This window comes from Triticum aestivum, chromosome 7A (genome assembly GCF_018294505.1).
Source record: "Triticum aestivum cultivar Chinese Spring chromosome 7A, IWGSC CS RefSeq v2.1, whole genome shotgun sequence".
NCBI classification, from domain to species: Eukaryota; Viridiplantae; Streptophyta; class Magnoliopsida; order Poales; family Poaceae; genus Triticum; species Triticum aestivum.
Window position 1 is genome coordinate 275,304,052 of NC_057812.1, and position 24,542 is coordinate 275,328,593.

A 24,542-nucleotide genomic window follows, 5' to 3' on the forward strand; every position below is an offset into this window, starting at 1 on the left:
TTTAAGTGCAGTCCTGTTTTGCGTAGAGAGCAGATTGAGAAAGATAACCATGGGATCTAAATATGAACAACTATTAAGAGATAATTACTTGCCATTTAAACGTCAGGTCTTCAGATTGACATATTTTGACGGCCGAGATCAACATCTTTGGTGCTAAACACATGAGTGGAGGATGGACTTGGTTCTTCACTATTCGTGCTTTTATAGGGGTATATATGATGGCTGAGATCAGTCAGGTGTTTTAGTGCTATAAACACGTTTGATGCTAAACACGGGAGCGGCATGGACAGTAGGATCGGAGATATGTATGGGTAGGGTGAATTTGGTTCTCTGCTTTGATTTGGGTATATAGTAGAAGATATCGAGACATGATCGTCCATCTCATCACGTAACATCGCCTGCGTCGCTCTAGAGGAGCACGACACAGGCGACCTAGCCGCCACCCTGTCCCTCTCCTCCACCATCTCCAGTCTCCTCACTGTTGTCTGATGAGACCGATGGACAACACCCGTTTCGACATATGATGTTGGCAGGGTGAGTTCCCTTCCATGGAGTCGCGATGCGGCCCTGACCGACGTAAACCGCTTGGGATTAGTGTCGTAGGCAGTGGCTTACCTTGTCGTCGTGACAGGGGAGTCTGGCGCGGCTGGCAACCCATAGCCCAGATGAATTGATGGGAGTCAAGCAGAGAGTGATGGATAGAGTATTAAAACTAAGGTCTAGCCCATTTATATACTGAACCTAGATTTTAACTTAGCTAGAGGTTGAATACAACATGTTTTTAGGAAAGCCTCCATGGCGAGCTCATCTCAAATAGGGATAGATCGTCAAAAATCAAAATAGAATCAGGGGGGTTCTCCGTCCACATTTCCGGTGAATGAACCCGAGCTATACTGCTAATTCATGAGGTACACGATTGGTTTCTCGAGCATAGTGCTATAAAAACAACATTGTGAATAATCAACTATAGTGTTGAAACAATCATATGTGATGGTGCCGCCACCAACGGGGATCTTGCACTATTTTCATACATTCCGTCGATTAGAGATAGTCGGAGTGGATCATCAAGTTCTAAATTCTCATGCTTCCAGCTAGAGCCAAGCCTTGTTTCAACGCATGGCCTCGACAGTATAGACATCTGCTGCAGGCCCGATGAAATAACCCCCCCCCCCCAACCATGTCGTCAGAATCATCACGATAATCGCTCATGAAAATTCAGACCCATAAACTTATGAGGAGGCATCAATCATTTAGCTTCAATGTTCTAGGAGAAGGTCGTTTCCAAAAGTAGTGTTTTGTCGGATGGGCTAAAGTGCATCACGCACGGCTGTAATTCAATGCAAGACTTTCAGTGGATAGGGCGGACCGTTCCTTTGACCAAACTAATTCGTTGTTTAATTTCTGCCTTCTCTCCTGCCATAAATGCTTGATTGTTTGGGGAAACTTTTGCAAACCTAAGAAACTTGTTGGTCTTGGAAGATTTAGCTACACAAAACAATTGCCTTCTAATGAAATTGGCCACAAATACCTTATTGATAGCTCCACACCCTAACTTTCTTGGGTTTCTTGGTTAGATCAACAACACCTTTGCAACCTCCCACACATTGCCTCCTGCCCTAAACCTTCCTTCCTCACAAATGCCATCCAATCCCAGCTACCCACACTACTAGACATAACCTTTGTGCACACAAACAATGGCCAAAAAACTTTTTCTGGTATGACACCTGGCTCCACTGCACACCTCGAGCCAAAGTCTTCCCAAGCCCGCCCTGCAAAAAAAACCTCTTCCGAAGCCTCTACTCCCCACTCACACATCATGCTTTATGGGCTACTTGCGAACCTCGTGAACCTACTGACCACTGTTGCCCCAAACGAGTTTGTGGCTCTTTCTTTGTTGTTACATGATGTCCAGCTCTCAGATGGTGTAGACAAGTGCTACCTTGTGCATGGATCCAACTTCCCCTCCAAAGCAACCTGTGATATATATTACAATGCACCAAGATGAGGATGATCACGTTGAACTCATTTGGCGTTCCAGAAGCCCCAACAAAACTAAGATCTTTGCTTGGCTATTATTCAAAGGTAGACTTAACACACGAGCTAATTTCTTCCACATGAACTTAGCCCAGATGCTCACTACCTGCATTGTCCAAGAACGTCATAATACAACCTACACCTCTTCACCTCCTGTCCATCTACTGCTCAGATTTGGTTACAACATGGCCTCACCACACAGGACATGTTTCAAGACCTTCGGCTCACTCCTCCTGCCAGACTTGATCCCCGTGTCTGGCCAGAACTGCTCCTCATTATCTTGTGGAAGATTTGGGACACTAGCAATGCGGATATTTTCAAGAATAAAGGTCACAACTATCTTCTTACAATTAGAAACATTCGTAATGATCTAGAACTTTGCTTGCACCGGTTTGGAGATCCAGTTGATAAGGTAGCTGCAAGTCTTGGCTAGATTATTTTTCCTCGCGGTTTTTCGTCACCTTATAACTTAGTATACTCGTGAAGTCTCCAAGACACCCTGAGGAGGGTATGGCCACTGAGCAATGAGTACGAATGAAAGAGGCCCGCGAAGAGGCTGACCAGTGTCGTCACCCACATATGGGGATGGAAATTGGAGGAGGTTGTCCTAGCAGTTGTATGGCATCGATGCTCCATGGGGTCCCTCCATGCCATGTAGATGTGTTGTGTGTCAATGTAAACATCTTGTTGGTGGTAAGGATAAGGTCTGACAAAGTAACAAATGAGATCGAGCCGGAGTGCTACCCAGTCGGATCTCATTGCGCCTCACAGTTTTGAGATGCCGTTGTCATTGAGGGAGCGAGATGGAGGTGGTGGTCTAGTTTCCCATGGAGAAGCAGGGCAAGAGGATGTGACGACGTGCGTATAGAGGTATATGTGCCTTAGCGAAGATTTCTCAATGGTGCATCATGGAGCGAAAGAGCTTGCCTCTACATTCTTACTGTTGGAATATTATGTGATCAAATGCCTATGTAAACGTCCCCGCAAAAAAAAAAGCCTATGTAACCCACGAGTTAAAACGAACAAACAACTAATTACAATATTTAAGTTGTCTTTAACTGCCAATTACCACTATAGACCAGAATCAAAATCAATGCGGAACTAGAGTTAGTAGCTGGACTAGTCCTTCTCAGACTTCGAGTACTTGGCTGCTGAATTCAGAGATTCCTCCGATTTCCTTTTCTTGAGTTGAGCAACCAATCTTTTGACGTAAGAAATGTAGGCATCAACGTCGAATTTTCTCTTGCAACCAGCATAATTCATGTAACGTATCTTTCCAAATACCGGACGCTCCTTCCAACCCTAAGAAAATAGTACGGTTGTAAAAACTACTCGCAAGCCTCCAAACTGTGATTAATAAATGTGTTTCCAAAAAGGATTTTCAAGGGTTTAAATGCAAAATAAGGGGATCTCACAAACCTGATCATGGAGGCCACATATAGACCACATGCAACCAACATAGCCATTGGGGTCCCTGCCGTCTATGTGATACTGCAACAGATTAATTCCAAAGATTTAGTTCAAAAACATACTGCAACAGATTACAGCCGGTGCAGGTTTGATGGTTTGTCTATTGTAGCAACTAACGACTGTCTAATGGTTGTTAGTTGTGGTCCTCCGTGGTTGTGTTTGGTTGCTATGCCTAGCCTTAGACGTGTAACCATTTTATTTCTATCAATGCAATGCGAAGCAGAACTTTTTAGCTTTCTAGAAAGACTTACCAATCGTTCCAAGTACTTAAAAGTGAACAGCCAATAACATGAACTAGGAAAGATAAAATGGTGGTTACGGCAATTTAGGTACAGTTTCGAGCTATTCCCTGGGGATCTTTTTCCCAACTTATAATGGACATCTTACATCCAACTTGTTGTAAAAGAACCAACCAAGCAAAATTTCTCTTGATTATTAGACGTAACTTAGACATCTATTTGCCACTTGCGACTAAAAGGAAATCACTGAAGAGTTACAAAAACATCTTCAGAACAATCAGCATTCACAAAGAACACTAAACGGTGTTCTTCTCTCCAGCATAGGCGACAGAAATACTTGTAGGTCATAACTATGTGCAGGACAACATAAGTCTTTGGTGGTATCGACAAGCTAAATGCCATCGAACAAATTAGGCCCAGTACAATTCTAAGCTGAAGAAAGTCAGGCAAGAAAACCTTCTGAAAATAGCACACACCGTTTCAAAACTTCAGCCTTTTGCTCAAAATGGTAGCTGAAGCCTCTCAGGATGCTCGCGATGGCATGGAATCAGGGCAGTTTCTCTAAGGCCGGCTGTTGAGTTAGTCGGTTCATAGGTTTTCGTAAAATACGAGTATTAGTTGGCAATCTAGTTGCATCCTACATTACCAAAATGGTGGCTGAAGCGGTTTTGTCCTCATGTCTGTTGTAAAAATATTAGTCCTAGCCTGATGCTCCCGTTGGGCATGGAAACAGAGTCCTAGACAGTATAGCATTGTGCCTGGGTGCACTATAAATAAAGGCCTAGCCGGCCATACAAGGGGACGGGTTATTTTTCAGAGACTAGAAAACCAGAAAAATGGCATGACTGGAGGGTGGAGGCAGACAATATCTGCTGCGCACTAGTTGATAACTAATTAAAGTGCGTTGGATTCAGGCTGTGATGCTTCTAATTGCTATGTGATCCATTTGGATTGTCCAGGTGATACCCATGGCTGCTGGACTTGTTTCGCCAGAGTTTGCAGTGATTGGCTGACTTCAGCCCGGCATCAACTTCACTTGTTACACCACCATATCAACATAATTTCTGTTGTCCCATAATTAGTACTATAAACAAACTTAATCAAATGTAGGCTCTTGCAACTGATGGTTCGGTGTTTTCAGGAGATCTGTAATTGCATAGGATCTTACACTAAAATTTGGCAAGTTTAGTTTCTCACTCATTATGACTGTATAATGTGCTTCATGTGTTTTATCAATTGAAGCTATTTGCCAGCACCAAGAAATGCAACCTAATAAAACTCTACAATGTTGCCAAACATCTCAAAATTACCTTGTCATTCAAATATATTGCTATTGAAAGTGCTTCTTCAGGTCCACTGGTCCATTCTAGAATTTTTTTGGCCCAATACATTCTGCAGAAAACTACCATGTCAGGGCAGAGCAATATGCTTTACAAAGAACATAACTGCAGAAGTAAACAATAATTTAGAACACGTCTTGTGACCCCAAGATGAAAGTGGAGCATAGATGCTCAAATGTTCTTTTTCTAAATCGCACAGATTTGCCACCTACTTGGACCTGTAAGATCTTCATGGGTTAATGGATTATAGACATAATTAGTTTAGTTTTTCATCTTTTTAGCAACAAGAATAATCTTCTCAGGCAATTCGTACCAACCCAAATGACATCAAAATAATGAAAGATCAAATAAAATGCATTAAAAATATGATATCTAAAGTAGGTAACTAGGCATAATTTACTTTACCGCATGAATCCGTGCATTTTTCCATGGTGGACCATCTCCAACTGTGATGCATTCCAGAGCTGATAAAGAATCCAAGAAGAAAACACCTAACTCGATTAGTAAATGAGGTAAGAATGACGTTAGTATCTCCAGGAGTAGAACGGTGTTATTTAAAACATACAGGATCAACTGTTTTTGCATTCTCAAGCTGCTCCCTCCTGCAAGGCAAAGTAAATTCTAGTTAAGGAGCCTTTTGCCTCACTGCTGACAAGCAGATATACATATATAGCCCAAATACAAAATATAGAGTATCTCACGTGTAAATGTGCTCTCTTTTGTCGGCAGCATGATCCTTTAGTGTCTTTCTCGCCCACTCCCAAGCCCCGGCTACCGAATCATAGTGAGGCTGATAGTAGCAGAAGTTGTCGGCTAGCTCCCTCCTTATTATCAGCTCCTCCAAGAAAGCATCCACTGACTGTTCCCAAGCAATTGATATTTCACATAGCTATTAGTCATTGGCCTTTCACTGTTTGATAACATACTAACTTCAGCACTGAAATTCAGATTTGCAGTTTGGTGCTGTTAAGAAGAAATATAGTCTGACGTCTAATGATATAGGAGTATTATTTTATTGCATAAGGTCTCAAATCACAAGATTCACAAAGCAAACAATGGCACCTTGGGACTAAGATGGCGACGTTTTTTTGCCTCGAGAGCACATCTTTGTGCTGAAATATGCCCAAAATGCAGGTAGGGAGAGAGGCCGGACAATGCCATTGGCTTTGTGGGATAATTCCGGTCCGAATCATAGCTCTTGATCCTCTTCGTTAGGAACCCATCCTTGGTACCCAGAAGTGCCTCCATTGCCGCCGCCTTGCCTGGCTCGCACCAGTCAATCTCTGGCACGTCCTCTGCCTGGCTGCAACATCAGCAAAGAATCCAACACCACTCATAACAAGTTCTTCATTCCACATCACATATGCAGTGAATTTGTCGCAACACATCCGGACCTTCAAACCGTGTCAATTAGCGTATCCCAATCAATGTCCTTTGGCTGCTCCCTGTCCCATGGCACCACCTCTCCCAACTCGGGGAACTCAACCAGGTACTCATCCAACACCTTGTTCATCTTGCTTCTGAAAGTCTTGGCAGAGTACTCCAGCTTCCCCGATGCCGTCCATACCGGCACCACGTTGTGGGCGTCCACCTGTGTGCCAATGCCACAAAGCCCGCATGTTTCTCAGTCGAATTCCCCTGAAAACGACTGCAATTTCCCTTGTGATTCCGGTTCGAATTCTACCTGGTGAACGGCCACACTGGCAGCATCGCGGCACAGCGCGCCCACTACCGCGTCCAGTGCCTCGCGAACCGGCCGGAGCGGTGAGAAGTCGGCGACCAGCGCCGACGCCCCTAGCCGCTGCATCAGCGCTGGTATCTCCATGGGCCCACCTGTCAGCGAAATATAGTAAACGGTTACAATACATTTCTCGTACCGGGAAATCGGTTCCCTCTTTCGAAAACGCGGGGCCGACAAGTCAGACACCAGAAGGGGATAAATGCGAAGGGTGTACCGGTAAGGAGGAAGAAGGGGATGCGGCGGGTGGCGGCGTCGGCGGCGAGCCGGCGGAGGCCACGGAGGAGGAATCCGAGTTGGCGGCGGCGCGCGGAGAGGAGGAACGGCTTCGGGAACAGGGAGAATGCGACGGCGAGCGGCGCCGCGGAAGCAGCGGCGAGGCTCGCCGCGTGGAGGAGCGCCCAGTTGTCGGCTAGCCGCTGGTCCCGCAGCATCCAGTAGACCACCGGGCCGGGCTTCGCGCCAGCAGGGGGCAGGCCCTGCCCCGTGTGGAGCACCCGCACGCGGGCTTGGTGGACCGGCGCCGTGACCGCCAGGCCTGGGCTAGGGCTTGCGCTCGGCGCCATCGCGCGGTGGGAGACGGTGCGACGGGGACGAAAAGAAGAGCGAGGGAATACAGGGGTTGATCAAACGTGCGGCTGCGCTTTGGGTGCTTCTCGGTGTAGGAAGGCTGGAGTTTTTGGCTACTTGGCGGTTTGGGTGATTGGGTCTCGGGGTTGAATGGTTGATGGTGTATGGACTAGCTCTTGGCAGGCACTACATAAAGTGGTGTGAGTTATGGCCAGACAACGGCCACGTCACCCGCCATGGGTCCACACTAAATGCTGCCCCGCGTATAAAGGCATTGTACTTTAATGTAAGGAGGTGCTTACATAAATAAATCAGTTTTTTTTAAACAATGGTGTTTATTTATACAGGATAAACGCTTAATTAGATATCTCTTCTCTAGAAATAGGCATCTGTGCTTAAAAAAATCGATTTATTTATCTAAGCACCTACCTAAATATTTATAAGGTCGAAGGCAAGTCCAACGCCGCAGCTTGGAAAGAGACGTTAGAGATTAAGGGGTTGTCTGGATTACTATCAGAGTTAGCCCCGCCAAAAAATTAGCTAGCCCACATTTCTGGTGGCTGTTTGGATAGGCGCCTAAGAATTGCCTCGCCCAGCCTTTCTGATGCAACCATCGACAGAAAAACAATAACGCGAATAATTTTCTCAATCTTTCACGATAAGGTGTCTTCTGAAACGATGTGACGCTCGCAATCTTGTAAATACAGTCACCACAGAAACAACACGCACACTCAATAATGGAAGTACGTGAACGATCTTCAGCAGACCAGCGAAAATTGAAATACTGGAATCAATCTCACACCAAAATCACACAACCTCTAGAGCTATTCAACAAATATCAAACGACATCTCGAAGATACCCCCGAGTTATCGATCTGTTCATCTCTAAAAATAACATAAAACAAAAGCTGCCCCTCGTACACGGCCCATATGGCTTTTAATAGTGCTCACAGGCACATGGGCTAAGCCCGGTTTGTTTCCTAACTTTGAAACCGATCTGGACTCTAACACCACTTAACAAACTATCCTTTGTCTCAAAAAAAACTTAACAAACTATCCAACTCTCGTACTTTGACCAAATCATAATAAGAAATTAAAGAAACAATCTAACTAAACAAGATTTAGCTAATTTAAAATTCCGGCAAACTGATCACAAACGTCCAAAGCAAAGCTAGCTTTCCTTGTATGCTCATTAGATCTTTCCTTGTGTGCTCACATAATTAAGTTTGCATGCATGGGTTTTGAATAGTAGCTCGATGTCCTCTGGTGCGCCCAGGTGAACAATGTCGAGTAGAAATATGTGTTGGCATCATGTCATTATGTACAAAATTGTCCCCCAATACCATACATTTTTTCTATTTCTTTTTCTTGTTGCGTCTCGCAGGAATTACATACCTTCTCTGGTTGGCCTTATCAAGAATATTTTTAGCAATGACAGATGGTGTCACATCATCCTCTCTCCCTTTGAAAGGAAACCGTCCTTGGTTTCGACTTAGGCCTTGCAGATTTCTTCTTGAACATTTCTATAATACATTATATATTCTGTGCATCCTTGGAAAGAATAGCATAGAACTTACCTTTATGCATAAAAGTGTATTTGTTTGTTCGCCCGTGATGAAGAGCGTTAACATCATGCTGCCACGAACGCCCCAAAATAAGGTGACAAACATGTAGTGGCATAACGTCGCATTCCACCTTATTAACATAGCCATCCACAGAAAAAGAAACCTTCACCCTGTGAGTTACCTTCACTTTGCCAACATCATTTATTCACTTCATATAGTACGGTCTTGGGTGCTCCCATGTTGGCAACAAAAGAGATTTCACCACATCCTTATTAATCATGTTGCTAGCACTACCACCATCAATTATCAGTTTGCAAACTTCTCCCTTGATGTTACATGCAGTTAAAAAAAATACTTAATTGTTGTCCTTGTTCAACAATGGTCTTTTCATCTTGCTGGACCTTATGTGCTAGCAAACTCTCCATATCAGGATCATCTTGAGGATAACATAGTATGGTATCATCATGACCTCATTCGATTCCATCCTCTAACTTTGGCGTCTCATCTTCAGATTCTGAAATATATTCCGCATCAACAAGTAGAATCCTTCGTTGATTGGAACATTCATGCTTCACGTGTCCACGTCCTCCACACTCGTGGCAAATAATATTACGATGATGAGATGAAGTCACATTAGATGAAACCTGAGAAACCTCCTTTGATGCAGCCGCCACTTTGCTTTGTTCAATGCTTCCCGACTTATAAGAAGGAGTCGATTTAGCACTAAACCCACCATCAATGGGAGAAGAACCATGTCGCTCACTGTTGTAAGTTGGACGAGTCTCTGAAGCTTGCTTCTCCAATACCCAACGTTCAGCACGCTCCGCTTGATGAAGCAACTCATGAATATCATTATATTGCATTAAATCAATATGGTCACGAATCTTTTCTTCTAACCCCTCAAAGAAACGTACCATGGCCGCCTCCGCGGACTCACGCACAGCTGTACAGATCATCAAAACTTGCATCTCTTTATAGTACTCATCAACTAATTTTGTACCATGCACTAGGCGACGCAGTCTATTGTGAAGCTGGCGAGTGTAATAAGCAGGGACAAAACGTTCCCTCATGATTCGCTTCATGTCAGCCCATGTCGTTGGTCGCTCGTGAATACAGTTCTTATTATCCCACCGTACAAGAGCATACTCTGTAAATTCCATCGATGCAACACGAACCTTCTTTTTTTCGGAGTAGTTGTAACCATCAAAAAATCTGATTTACACGCATCTTCCACTCCAAATATTTCTACGGATCAACACAACATCCCGAGAATTCAGGTATGATTATCTTGATTTGACCCAAACCATCATCCTCGTGGGCAACATTGCCGCCATAGTCACGGCGCTGCCCAGCATGGCGGCGATCCCCAGCATCATGTCGTGGTATGTGAGGTAAGCCTCCACAAGCATCGGAGTCCTCAGAAAAATCGCCATCATCTCGTTGTCGCGGTCACGCATTGTCGTGGTGAGCGGGACTGTCGGGGTGCCACATCTCTCGCTTGAAGGCACTGAACTGTTGCGGTGAGCCGATTAAGACTCTCAGTCACCACCTGTAGACTATCAGTGCGCTGTCGGTCGCTGGCAGTCAAACGCTAGTTCAACCTGTCCTCGACGCCTACAATATTTGCAGACAATTCCTCAACCCTTGTCCCAAGCTTCTTGTTGGGTCCCTTGATCGCTATCAGATGGATACGCAAATTATCACTTATCTCCAAACCCTCTGGAAGCTCATCGACCTCCTCATGATCAGATTTGTCATGCTGCGAGTTCACCATCTTTCAAACAGTTGAATCAAATAGCAAGAAAAAAATTGTACCGTGATCAACCTTGCTCTGATACCACCTGATGCAACCGGCGACAGAAAAACAATGGCACGAATAATTTTTCCAATCTTTCACGGTACGGTGTCTTCTGAAACGATGTGGCGCTCGCGATCTTGTAGATGCAATCACCACAGAAATAACACGCACACCCAACAATTAAAGTACGTGAACGATCTTCAGCAGACCAACGGCAATTGAAATACTAAAATCAATCTCACACCAAAATCACATAGCCTCTAGAGCTATTCAACAAATATCAAACGGCGTCTCGAAGATATCCCAAGTTACCAATCTGTTCATCTCTGAAAATAACTTAAAACAAAAGCTACCCCTCGTAAACGGCCGATATGGCGTTTAATAGTGCTTGCAGGCACATGGGCTAAGCATGGTTTGTTTCCTGACTTTGAAACCGATCTTGATTCTAACGCCACGTAACAAACTATCCAACTCTCGTACTTTGACCAAATCATAATAAGAAAGAAATAAAACAATCTAATTAAACAAGATTTAGCTAATTTAAAAATCCGGCAAGCTGATCACAAACGTCCAAAACAAAGCTAGCTTTCCTTGTATGCTCATTAGATCTTTCCTTGTGTGCTCAAGTAATTGAGTTGAATGCATGGCGTTTTAAATAGTAGCTCGACGTCCTTTGGTGCGCCAAGGTGAACAATGTCCAGTAGAAATATGTGTTGGCATCATGTCATTATGTAAAAGAATTGCCCCCAATGCCACGCATTCTTTATGTTTCTTTTTCTCTTTGCGTCTCGCAGAATTACATACCTTTTCTGGTTGGTCTTATCAACAATATTTTTAGCAATGACAGATGGTGTCACATCACTTTCAGGCGGTCCTCCGTGTTAATCTCGCAGATGCGCGGATGAAGCGAGGGCGAGGAAAAGCGCCGCCAAAAGATTAGCGCCGGACTCCCTTGTGATTTGGTGGATGTTGCCTAGTTCATACATGGTATGTTTGGTTTGAGCCCAACTAACCCCATCAAAATTTCCGCATAACCAAAGCAAGGGTACAACAAAAAATGGCAAATTGTCGTTGTTTGGTTTGTGGCCATCATATCTAACCAAATTTTGGCAAATGGAATTTTTGTTGTGTTTTGTTTACCACCATCTGACCACATGATGATTATACTAGTTCTAACAATATTTAAATGCATCTATTGTCTAAAATGAAGAAGGCATACAGACCAAAACTTAGATGCAATTTTTCTTAAAAAAGATGTAGATGCAGCAAATGTGCAATAAAGTCACCAAAATAACATAGTTACATCATTGATGCACTTGTAAGTCGCTAGTAATTATCCGCTAAAAACGTTGCTAGTAACTGTCCCTGCAAAAAAATGTCGCTAGTAATTGTTCGCAACACAATGTTGCATGCAGTTTTTTGTAAAGATGATTACCTCATGCAGCTGCTAATCATGCACATGCCCCAGTGTCTCACATTTTTATTGAGTGAAAAAGTGCCGCTGATTGGCTACAGATCAACCTTATCATACTGCATGAAATGGGGCAGCGCCCATCAAATCACCGGGGAGTCCAGACGTTGATGTCAAGCTGAGAGGAATCGTTGATCTTGGTTGTATTTTTCTTTCTTGGCTAATGTTCCATTATGCACAGACTAGCGTTTTGTTGTCTCTTCATATTTGTCAAGTTGATGTTTACATGACTTGTACTATGATCTTTATGATCTAAATGAAAAATGTATTTTAATACGGCCTGAAGCGCCTGGGCGCTAGGAGCTCTCATTTGTACGAGTTTTCTAAGTGCTCGGCTCCTACTTATCCATCGATGTGTTTCTCAAAAGAAAAAAAAACTTGTCCATCGATGCCAAAAGAACGACTAGGAATGATGTGTTAACTGCCAAATCAACCGGGATTCAGGGTATGTTTGGTTTGAGCCCCAACTAGCTCCATCAAAATTTTGGCATGACCAAAACAAGGGCATGACTAAAAATTTGGTAAGTTGTCGTTGTTTAGTTTGTGACCATCATATCTACCATTTTTTTGCAAATAAGATATTTGTTTTGTTTTGTTTGCGATCATTTGATCACATGATGATTATACTAGTTGTAACAATATTTAAATGCATCTATTGTCTAAAATTAAGAAGATATACAGAGCAAAACTTAGATTTAGTTTTTCTTAAAAAGATTTAGATGCAGCAAATGTGCAATAAAGTCACCAAAATAATATAGTTACATCATTGATGCACTTGTAAGTCACTATTAATTGTCCCCTAAAAAAGTCGCTAGTAATTGTCCATGCAAAAAAATGTTGCCAGAAATTGTCCGCAGCACCATGCTACATGCAGTTTTTTTAAAGATTATTATTGCATGCAACTGCTAATCATGCACAGGCTCCGGTGCCCCACATTTCATTGAGTCAAAAGCGCTGCTGATTGGCTACAGGTCGACCTTGTCGTACTGTCGGGCTGTTTGGATTACTACCAAAGCTAGCCTTGCCAAAAAATTAGCCTGCCCACATTTTTTAGTGGTCGTTTGGATATGCACCTAAAAATTGGCCTGCCCAGCTGCTCGGGGCGCTCCTCCGTGTTAATCTTGCCGATGCGCGGGTGAAGCGAGGGCGCGGAAAAGCTTCGCCAATTTTTTTTCAAGTTTTCAACAAAGATTATGAATCAATCATGTACATGATAACATTTAGATCTCACATTTACTCATACCAATGACATAACCAACTAGCGAGCAATAATAAGATATCTCAGATACAAACAATTTGTCAAAACAATCAGGATATAATATAATAACATGGTATCTCACTATTCCTTTTTGAGATCGCAAAACATAAATGCAGAGCACCTCTAAAGTTCAAGTAGCGACTAAATATTGTAATTCATAGTAGGAGAGATTCAGTCAAGTCACACCAAACATTAACTATACTCAATGCATAAGAATGACAATAGTGCTCCCCAACTGGTGCTTAAATAAAAAGGTGATGACTCAACAATAAAAGTAAAATGATATAAAAGTAAATGGATAGACCCATCACAGAGGGAAGCATTAAATTGCAGAGGTGCCAGCGCTCGAAGCTTGAAACAGAGATGAATATAATTTTGAGAGGTATGCCTTTCCTATCAACGTCACGACCGAGCGTTTTCAATATCTTCCATGCTAAACACATTAGCGGCGGTCCCCAAACTGAAAGGTAAAGTTTACCCCCCTCCCCGCTCCACCATACAAACACAAGTCATGTCTAGCCAAATCCTTGGGTGCCCTCTGAAAGGATCGATATAGTTGACTAGAGGGGGGTGAATAGGCAACTAATAATTTTTAGTTTTTCTTTACCAATTTAAACTTTACATCAAAGTAGGTTGTCTAGATATACAACTAGGTGAGCAACCTATATGATGCAACAACAACAAGTAAACAAGCAAGCACAAGAAGCAACACAATATAAGCTTGCACAAGTAGAGGTACGAGATAACCAAGAGTGGAGCCGGGAAGACGAGGATGTGTTACTGAAGTTCCTTCCCTTTGAAGGGAAGTATGTCTCCGTTGGAGCGGTGTAGAGGCACAATGCTCCTCAAGAAGCCACTAGGGCCACTGTATTCTCCTCATGTCCTCACACAATGCGAGATGTCGTGATTCCACTATTGGTGCCCTTGGAGGCAGCGACCGAACCTTTACAAACAAGGTTGGGGCAATCTCCACAACTTAATTGGAGGCTCCCAACAACACCACGAAGCTTCACCACAATGGAATATGGCTCCGCGGTGACCTCAACCGTCTAGAGTGCTCTGTTGAAACGTGATATCCTTGTATTTATTTCCGACTGATTCTCCTCTTATCTCTAGCCTTGTATAGATTGATCTCTAGAGATATTGTAGAGTTAGTTGGCTTGTCACGCAAGACACCTCTTGTATATAATGTAACTGACTCCGATGGAATACAATTGAGTTGCATCCTATAGTCTTCTACATGGTATCAGTTTTACCGTGATCCTATCGCTTCCGCAACCCGTCGCCGCCGCGCCTAGCCCTAGCCGCCGCCGCGCCAACTCCTCCTGCCGCCGCCGCCGCGCCTAGCACTCGCCGCCGCCGCAGCCTCTAATCCCGCCGCACCCTCTCCTCCTGCCGCCACCTCTCCCTCCCAAAACCCTAATCGCCGCCACCGCTCCTTGTACCTCCTGTAGCCGCCGCCGCTCTACCCCTCTCACCCAAAAACCCCAACCATCTCCATGGCCAAACCCTCTGCCTCCGACGCCGGCTCCTTCTCCGGCACCACGTTCGCCTCCGATCGCCTCAACGAGATCCACATCAAGGACCATGTTCCGGTCATCCTCAACCTCGACTCGCCGTCCTACAACGCATGGCGCACGTACTTTGCGCTATTGTTCCGCTCCTACCGTCTCATCGAGCACGTTGACGGGAGCGTCGACTACACCGACATGAAGGACGACGACGAGTGGCTCGCTGTGGACGCCTGCATCGTCAAGTGGCTCTTCCTCACCATCTCTCCCGGCCTCTTCAACATGGTGAACTCCCGCGATCCGTCGGCGTACACCATGTGGACACGGCTGTGCGATCTCTTCCTCGACAATCAACTCCAACGCCGTGTCTTCCTCCAAGGTGATTTTTTCACCATGCAGCAAAACGATCTTTCGATCGACGAGTACTGCACGCGGATGAAGGTTCTTGCAGACGAACTCCGCGATGTCGGCATGAACATCGACGACTCCGTCCTCCTCACCAACCTCCTTCGCGGCCTCCACCCCGACCTCGGCCAGTCCGCCGCCAACCTCTCCCTCCTCACGCCGACGTACGCCAAGGCGGTCACGTACCTTCGCATGGAGGAAAAGCGCCTTCGTCACGCGGCGCGGCAAGCTCCTCTCGCCGCCCTCCACGCCGGCACCACCAAGGGCATCCCCGCCCTCCCGCAGCCTCCTCGCGCCGCGGCTCCACCACCGCCCGCCGCCCCTGACCAGGGCCGCCAGAAGAGGCGGGGAGGTCGCGACGGCCGCGGCCGCAACGGCGGCACCCAGCCCCGCCAGACGGCCCCGCCCGCTCCTGCTCAGGCCGCGGCGCCCCCGCCCTGGCTCACGGGGTACAACCCCTGGACGGGGGTGGTGCACGCCTACTCGATGCCCCTTCCGCGGGCACCCGCTCCGGGCATACTTGGCCCTCGCCCGGGTCTTCATCAGGCTCTCCTGGCCGCGCCCGGAGGTCCCGGACTCGGCGGTTCTTCGGCGTACACCGGGGCCATGGCTCCCGGTGCTGCTTCATCATCCTCCTACGGCGCTGCACCGACCGGCTACACCTACGACCCGGCGCTCCTAGCCGCCCTCCACGCCGCCCCTTCCCCAAGCAACTACTCTGGCGGCGGGGACTGGTACATGGACACAGGCGCCGCTGCTCATATGGCGTCCAACCCCGGTATCCTCTCTCATGTCTCCCCGTACCCTCTGTCTTCTCGCATCGTCGTCGGTGATGGATCCACTCTTCCCATCACCCACCACGGTGCATCCTCCCTCCCTCTCTCATCATCTTCCCTCCCTCTCCATAACGTACTTGTGTCTCCATCCTTAATCAAAAATTTATGTTCTGTCCGCACTCTTACTCGTGAACATCCTGTTACTGTTGAGTTTGACAAACATGGTTTTTCTGTCAAGGATGCCCACTCCCGGAAGGTTCTGCACCGATGTGACTCCCCCGGCGATCTTTACCCGTGTGGCCAAACGACAAGCAGTGGTCCCGTCGCCCTCCACGCTGATGTGTCTCTCTGGCATGCTCGCCTTGGCCATCCCGGCGCCGACGCTCTTCATAAAATTTTGCAGACTTTTCCCTTTTCATGTAATAAATCGGCAGCACACACTTGTCATGCCTGTCGCGTAGGAAAACACGTTCGTTTGCCGTTTTCAACTTCATCATCCATTGCTACTTTCCCTTTTGATGTTATTCATTGTGATGTGTGGACATCTCCCGTGCCTAGCAACTCGGGTTTATCATATTACCTTGTCATTTTGGATGATTTTTCTCACTTTACTTGGACCTTTCCGTTGCGCCGCAAATCCGACGTCGCTTCCTCTCTTCATGCCTTTTACGCCTATGTTGCCACCCACTTTCACCGCACCATTGCTCACCTCCAAACCGACAACGGAAAGGAATTTGATAACCTCGCCATTCGCACTCTTTTATCCTCTCATGGCACAATTTTTCGTCTCACATGTCCATACACATCTCAGCAAAATGGTCGTGCCGAACGTGTTCTCCGCACTCTTAACGAGAGTGTTCGCGCCTTGCTCTTCCACGCACACATGCCGGCGAGGTTTTGGCCCGATGCCCTCGCCACAGCTACCCTTCTCCTTAACATCCGGCCTTGCAAACCTCGGTGGAACTACACCCCTCATCACCTCTTATTTGGGTCACCTCCGTCATACGATGATCTTCATGTTTTCGGTTGCCTTTGTTATCCCAATATCACCGCCACGACACCGCACAAGCTTGCGCCTCGCTCTATCGCTTGTGTTTTTCTTGGCTACCAACCAAACACCAAAGGTTTCCGTTGCTACGACCCGGAGTCCCATCGTGTGATCGTGTCTCGGCACGTGTATTTTGATGAGGTTGTTTTTCCGTTTCAGCAGGCTGCATCGCGTCCCTCGCCACCTCTGGACGCCTCTCCTCGCAGGCCTCGTGGAGCCCTTGCGCTCCCACCGCCTCGCCGTTCGGGCGCGGCTGCGCCTTCGTCGCGTGCTGCCTCGCCGCCCTCGGCGTTCCCTCTGCCGACTCGGGAGGAGTCGGCCTCCCCGGCCACGCCGGGCCCCCGCCTCTTGGCTCTGGAGGAGCCCGTCCCCCCGGCCTCGTTGGGTCGTCGCCCCCCGACTCTGGTGGAGTCGGGCGCCACCCCAGCCGGACCATCAGGGGCCTCGTCGGCTCAGGCGGAGCCGGGCTCTTCGGGCTCCTCTACGCCCACATCGCCGACCGAGCGTGCGCACTCCGGCTCCCTGTCGGCTCTGGAGGAGCCGACCCTCTCGGCCCCGTCGGCCGGGCCCTTGACACCCGTCACAGCGCCGGCTTCTTCTTCGTCATCTGAGCCGGTCGCTGTGGTGCCTCGGCGTCGCGGTCCACGCCCACCTCCTCCGCCACCTCACCATCATATGGTGACGCGTGCCAAGGCCGGTGTGCACCAGCCGAACCCGCGCTACCACAACCTCAGCGTCACGACCCTCTCTCCGGTTCCGCGATCGGTGCGTTCTGCGTTGAGTGATCCGCATTGGACCGCCGCTATGCGAGCTGAGTACGATGCTCTCGTCGCCAACCGGACCTGGACCCTTGTTCCTCGTCCTCCTGGAGCCAACATCATCTCGGGCAAGTGGGTTTTTCGTCACAAACTCCATCCGGATGGCTCACTGGATCGGTACAAGGCTCGCTGGGTTGTCCGAGGATTTGCACAACGTGCTGGCATTGACTTCTCTGAGACTTTTTCTCCGGTCGTCAAACCCGCCACGATTCGTGTGGTGCTTCAGCTGGCTGCTTCTCGTCACTGGCCTGTCCATCAGCTCGACATCAACAATGCTTTTCTGTATGGCCATCTTCAGGAGCGAGTCCTCTGTCAGCAGCCGACTGGGTTCGTTGACCCTCAGTGGCCGGATGATGTTTGTCTGTTGTCCCGGTCCTTATATGGCCTCAAACAGGCTCCGCGCGCTTGGTACCAGCGCATCGCCGGATTCCTTGGTCTTCTTGGATTTCGCAGCACTACATCTGACACGTCCCTGTTCGTGCTGCATCGGGCTGATCATGTGGCTATACTTCTGCTCTATGTTGATGATATTGTCATCACTGCCTCCCGCACGGATCTTCTTCGCGACATCATTGGTCGCCTCGGTTCTGAGTTTCGCCTGAAGGATCTCGGTGCATTGCACTTCTTCCTCGGCATTAATGTGCGACGTGATGACACTGTGTTCTTTCTGCATCAGGGACAGTATGCTCTTGATCTTCTGGACCGTGCTGGCATGACTGACTGCAAACCAGCCGCCACACCTGCTGAGGCCAAGCCGAAGCTCTCAGCCTCCGCCGGCCAACCTGCCACCGACGCTGCTCTTTATCGCAGTATTGTGGGCGCCCTTCAGTACCTCACGCTCACCAGACCAGACATTCAGTTCGTAGTCCAGCAAGTTTGCTTGCATATGCACTCGCCTCGTGATGTCCACTGGTCTTTGGTCAAGCGCATTCTTCGGTATATTCGTGGCACTCCGACCTACGGTCTTCGTCTCCGTGCATCCGCCTCGACTGAGCTCCTCGCTTATACTGACACGGATTGGGCTGGCTGTCCAGACACTCGTCGCTCCACGTCTGGATATTGTGTCTTCTTCGGTGACTCCTTGGTCTCTTGGTCCTCTAAACGGCAGCCCACTGTTTCCCGTTCGAGTGCTGAGGCCGAGTACCGTGCTGTCGCCAATGTTGTTGCGGAGACTTGTTGGCTTCATCATCTTCTTGGTGAGCTTCGGATTTCTCTTCCGAAGGCTACTGTGGTCTTCTGTGATAACGTATCGGCCACCAATCTCGCGGCTAATCCGGTGCAGCACAAGCGCACTAAACACATCGAGCTTGATGTTCACTTTGTCCGCGAGAAGGTTCAGTTGGGTCAGCTCCGTGTACTTCATGTACCGACCACCCACCAGTTTGCCGATATCATGACCAAGGGATTGCCTACCGCTGCATTCCAGGAGTTCCGTTCCAGTCTTTGCATCGCCGACGCCGACGCCGACGCCGACGCTTCGACTGCGGGGGGGTGTTGAAACGTGATATCCTTGTATTTATTTCCGACTGATTCTCCTCTTATCTCTAGCCTTGTATAGATTGATCTCTAGAGATATTGTAGAGTTAGTTGGCTTGTCACGCAAGACACCTCTTGTATATAATGTAACTGACTCCGATGGAATACAATTGAGTTGCATCCTATAGTCTTCTACATGCTCAAACACCCAAGAGTAACAAAATTCGCAAGGGATTAGTGGGGGAATCAATTTTCTCTTGGTGGAAGTGTAGATTGTGGCCTCCTCAACCAATCCCTAAAAAATCAACAAGTTTGATTGGCTAGGGAGAGAGATCGGGCGAAAATGAAGCTTAGAGCAACAATGGGAGCTTGGGGGTGGAAGAGATGGTTAACACGGAGAAGAAGACCCCCCTTTTATAGTGAAAGAACAAATCCAACAGTTATCCACTAACTCAGCATGCGACGAGCGGTACTACTGCACTAGACAAGCGGTACTACCGCAAGGGCCCGCGGTACTACCGTGAAGCACTTCGGTACTACCGCTGGCACGACAGGGGCTAAAACCAGTCCTAAAGCATTAAGGCAGAGAGCGGTAGAACCGTTGGCGCGGAACTACCATGCCCCCTTGCGGTACTACCGCAAGGCAGGATTAGTCTAGGCTGGGAAGGCACAGACATATAAAAATACATCCGTGGCAACTTCTCCTGAGTTTCGATCTATGCAAAAATCCGACACGGTACTACTGCAAGCCAGGAGCGGTACTACTGCATAGGGCACGGATGTAAAAAATTACATCCGCCCCTACTTCCGCTCGTGCTGTTGTGCAGGCTTGAGGCCACGGTACTACCGCGTCCAAGAAGCGGTACTATCGTGAGCACCTGCGGTACTACCGTGCCCATGGCTGGTACTACCGCAGGGGCCTGCGGTACTACCGCTCTGAGGAGCAGTACTACCGCATGCCCGAGTTCAGCAACACTAGGAGTCCTTCCTTTTGCAGAGATACGGAGAAACGAAGGATGCTCCAAAGAGCCAAAGGAAAGGTGGTGCAGAAAGGAACAAATGTGTACGTGATGATTCCACCCAAACCTTTCCAACGCGGACCCCCTCTTAATAGTATGGCTTTCCTACGACTCAAATCCACCGAAAAATGTAGAGAAACACCGTCTTCAATAATCTTCGAGGGGCACCAAATCGTCTTGTGCTTAGGCATGATATATCTGAAATGCTCAATGCACACAATTAGTCCGCAAAAACATTATCATCAATCACCAAAGCTACTAAGGGGTAAATATGCCCTTACAATCTCCCCCCTTTTAGTGGATTGATGACAATACGAGATTTGCACATAGGGATATAAAATGAAGCATAGACAAACTCAACATCTATAAAATATCGACGGGCTCCCCCTAGATGTGTGCACACTAGAGAAGTGCTTTGGACTGCACGACACACATACTAGGATCAACACTCCCCGTATATTTTATAGACGAGGCATATCTTGCAATAAAATAACTAATATTAAGCAAGGAGGCAAGATAATAGACATGAGCATAAAGTAACTAGCAAGATAGCATAAGCTCACGGGCTACTAAGCATGAAAGACAATAAGATACGCTAGAGTGCATATGTCTTACACCATATGAAGAGGAAATACGACTCACGAGCAAACCAAAGCAACGAGGTTCAACAGAACGAAAGCAAGGCGACAGAGCGAGACAACACACGACACGACATGAGACTTGCAAATCCTACATTCTCACCCCCTTTGGCATCGAGACACCAAAAAGGCAAAGAGGACCCCTACGACACAGGTGGTAGCTCAAGCTGGAGTAATCACTCGTCACGCTCCTCGTCGGTCTCGGCAGCGGGGATGGTCTCCTCCTCAGACTCAGTCCACTGGTAGCCCTGCTTCGCCATCTATTCTGCCTCTGGCGTGATGTGCTTCTCGGACCCGCTGGATATCTCCTCGCCAAACGTCCTCAAGATCCTCTTGTCACGGCGGCGACTCTCCTTGGAAGCAACATGGGTCATGTACTGCCCCTTGGCTTGCATACAGAACAAGGCCTTCATCTTGGCCTTCAGCTTCTTAGCCCATGAAGGCTCAGTAGTGGGAGGAGCATACCCAGCAGAGTTGTCCTCATCCGCTTCCTCCTCCTCAATCTCATCCTCATCCACGTCCATCTGAGCAGCCTCTGCCTCAGCACGGGTAGTGGTGTTATCCCACTGAGGCTTGATGCGGAGCTTGATGGGCTCGTGATGGATCCAGTCGAGGGCATTAAACTCATCATTGGGATAGGGCTTCTCCCAAGTCTTCGAGATCAAGTGAAACAGGTAAGGACCATAGATGGGTACCTTACGGTTGAACACCGCAAACCGTAGCTCACACCACATGATATGTGAGACATCAAGTGGTTGCGTCTGAGCATGATGCGCCTCCTCACAGATGAGCACCATATCCACGAGATAGGCATGTACCTTATCCTTGTCACCAATGCGTGGAAAGAGGGAGTTGCGGAAGATCCGATGCATGATGTCAAGGAATGGGTTCAGCACCCACGCCTTCTTGCCACTGGGAAGCTGCTTCTCAACATAGTATTGCCGAAGCTTGTTCTTGTTAGAGGACTCGGGGTTGGCATGAGGGCGAACACGAATGGGCGAGTTGAGCCCCTCATCACGAACCTGTAGCAGATCCATGAACTCCCTCCACTTAGCGGTCATACATTGTCCATTGGTCATCCACGTCATGGTCCGTGCCTCATCAGTATGGAAGTGGACCGAGGCAAAGAACTGAGCCACAATCTCAGGGTCAAAGTCCAAGTGGAAAGTGATCAAGTCCTTAATGCCAAACTGCTCCACCAGGTCCAAAGCCTCACCAAAATATGCCCGGTGCTTATCCTGCCTCATATGATTCATGTCAACCCAGTGCATGTCCAGGTAGATATGTTTTGCTTGGCCTTGATCACATCCAGATAGATAAGATTCTACTGCTTAGTCTAGAGCAACTCATTCCCTCTGAAGTTTGCACGGGGATTCACATAGGGGTTGATCTTCCTTCGAGTGACAAACTCAGCTAGTGGCATCTCATCCATGCCCATTGATGGCTCCCTGGTCTTGGTGGCGGTGGTCTTGGTTCTGCGTTGGGGGGGCATTGGAGCCCTCTAGAGCCTCATCTTGGTTGCGCAGGCGCTTCGAGCCCGTGTTGCGGACGGGATTCGAACAACGGACATTGGAACCGCAACCACCACCTATGACACACAACACAAGAGCACGCAAGAGAAGCGAGAAGGATCAATGCAAAGACCACAACAAAACAAATGAAACAAGTAGAAATAACATTGGGTAGTTGCCACAGGGAAGGTTCGACTTCAACGGTAGTACCGTACCATTGCGCGGAACTTAAATTTTACTGCTGCTCCAGCCACGGTAGTACCGCGCCAGGATGGGAGCGGAAGTAAAATTTTACTTCCGCGCCTCGCGCGGTAGTACCGCTCACGAGGAGCGGTAGTACCGTATGAGGTGAAAACGGCCAGAGCGGTAGTACCGCACGGGAGGTGCAGTAGTACCGCTCGGGGTCAGATCCGTGGTGAATTAGATATGGGCACAGCCGCAACAGTGGAGCGGTACTACGATTGATAAAAAAATTGTGTGGCAACATAGCAAATAGCATCTCTACTGCACTACTACTCTCCTACATCCTACTCTTGCAAAGATTTGGCCTAAAATCTTAAGAACAACACGCATCTCCCCGAAAACCTAGAGACAAAACAACGAGGCAAAGAGAGAGGGATTTGGGGAGAAACCTTGTTCCATGGAAAGAGGGCGAGGTGGGGAACGATCCCACTGGTCGGAATGCGAGGAGAGCGGCTAGAGATGGAGATCCGGCGAGGTCCTTCGGTGCGGTTCTTAGGTAGGAGAGAGAGAGAGACGACACGGGGAAAAGGAGTTGAATGGGTATGGGGGAGTTGGAACTCCCCCTGCCCGCTCTTAACCCCACGTGCTCACGACTGCACAGTAGTACCGCGGGTCATCGCGGTTGTACCGCCCGGGCGGAAGTACCGCACACGGGGCGGTAGTACCGCTCTTCCAGTGGCAGTAAAAAATTACTGTCATGCTGGTTGCGGTAGTACCATGCTCAGCTCCTGCGGTAGTATCGTGGCAAGCCACGGTAGTACCGTAGACCCAAGAAAATGGAAGTTTTGCAAACAAGAGAGGAAAACAACATTTGCAATGCAACCTTCACGAGAACGGACACACCAAAGAGCTAACACATGAGGCAACTCAAACACAAGCTCAGCACGAAGAAAGAAAGGCAAAAGACAACAAGGACCAAACACGCGACACAACCTCTCCAGAGAGAGGGCGGTGGCTGGAGCCACCTATGTTTGAGTTAATTGGTATGGCACCGCGAAGAATTATCCTTGGACCCATGACCAAAACTTGTCTTTGAAGCACAAGTACCATCAAAAATGGCTAATGTGCAAGAGTTGATCAATTTATGCATAATGGGGGGAGGGAGAGTTCATTGAGAGAACAACACTCCCCCTATGCCCATGCCTACACCTAAACAAGATAACAAGTTGAGTATGGTGGGGTGTGCAAGGGTTCAGGCCACATTGCTCGAATCAATGATATTTAGCTCATGCCTTAACTCGCAAAATCTTGCTTCATCCAAGGTCTTTGTGAATATATCTGCAAGGTTATCATGAGTGTTGACATAGTTGAGCTCGATCTCCCCTCGCCTAATGTGATCCCCGGATGAAGTGATACCGAATCTCAATGTGCTTCATCTTGAAGTGTTGCACCGGGTTGAGAGAAATCTTGATGGCACTTTCATTGTCACACCAAAGAGGCACTTTGTCACAAATGACACCATAATCCTTTAAAGTTTGCCTCATCCATAGAAGTTGTGCACAACAACTACCGGCGGCCACATACTCTGCTTCGGTGGACGAGAGAGACACACAACTTTGCTTCTTAGAGGACCAACTTACCAAAGAGCAACTAAAGAATTGGCATCCTATGGAA

The 24,542-nt window shown here is 47.7% G+C and overlaps 1 pseudogene; it reads right to left on the bottom strand.

The window, feature by feature from the left end:
- Positions 1–2,943: 2,943 nt before the first annotated feature.
- On the bottom strand, positions 2,944–7,537 carry LOC123152227 (deoxyribodipyrimidine photo-lyase-like; annotated as a pseudogene).
- Positions 7,538–24,542: the final 17,005 nt, after the last annotated feature.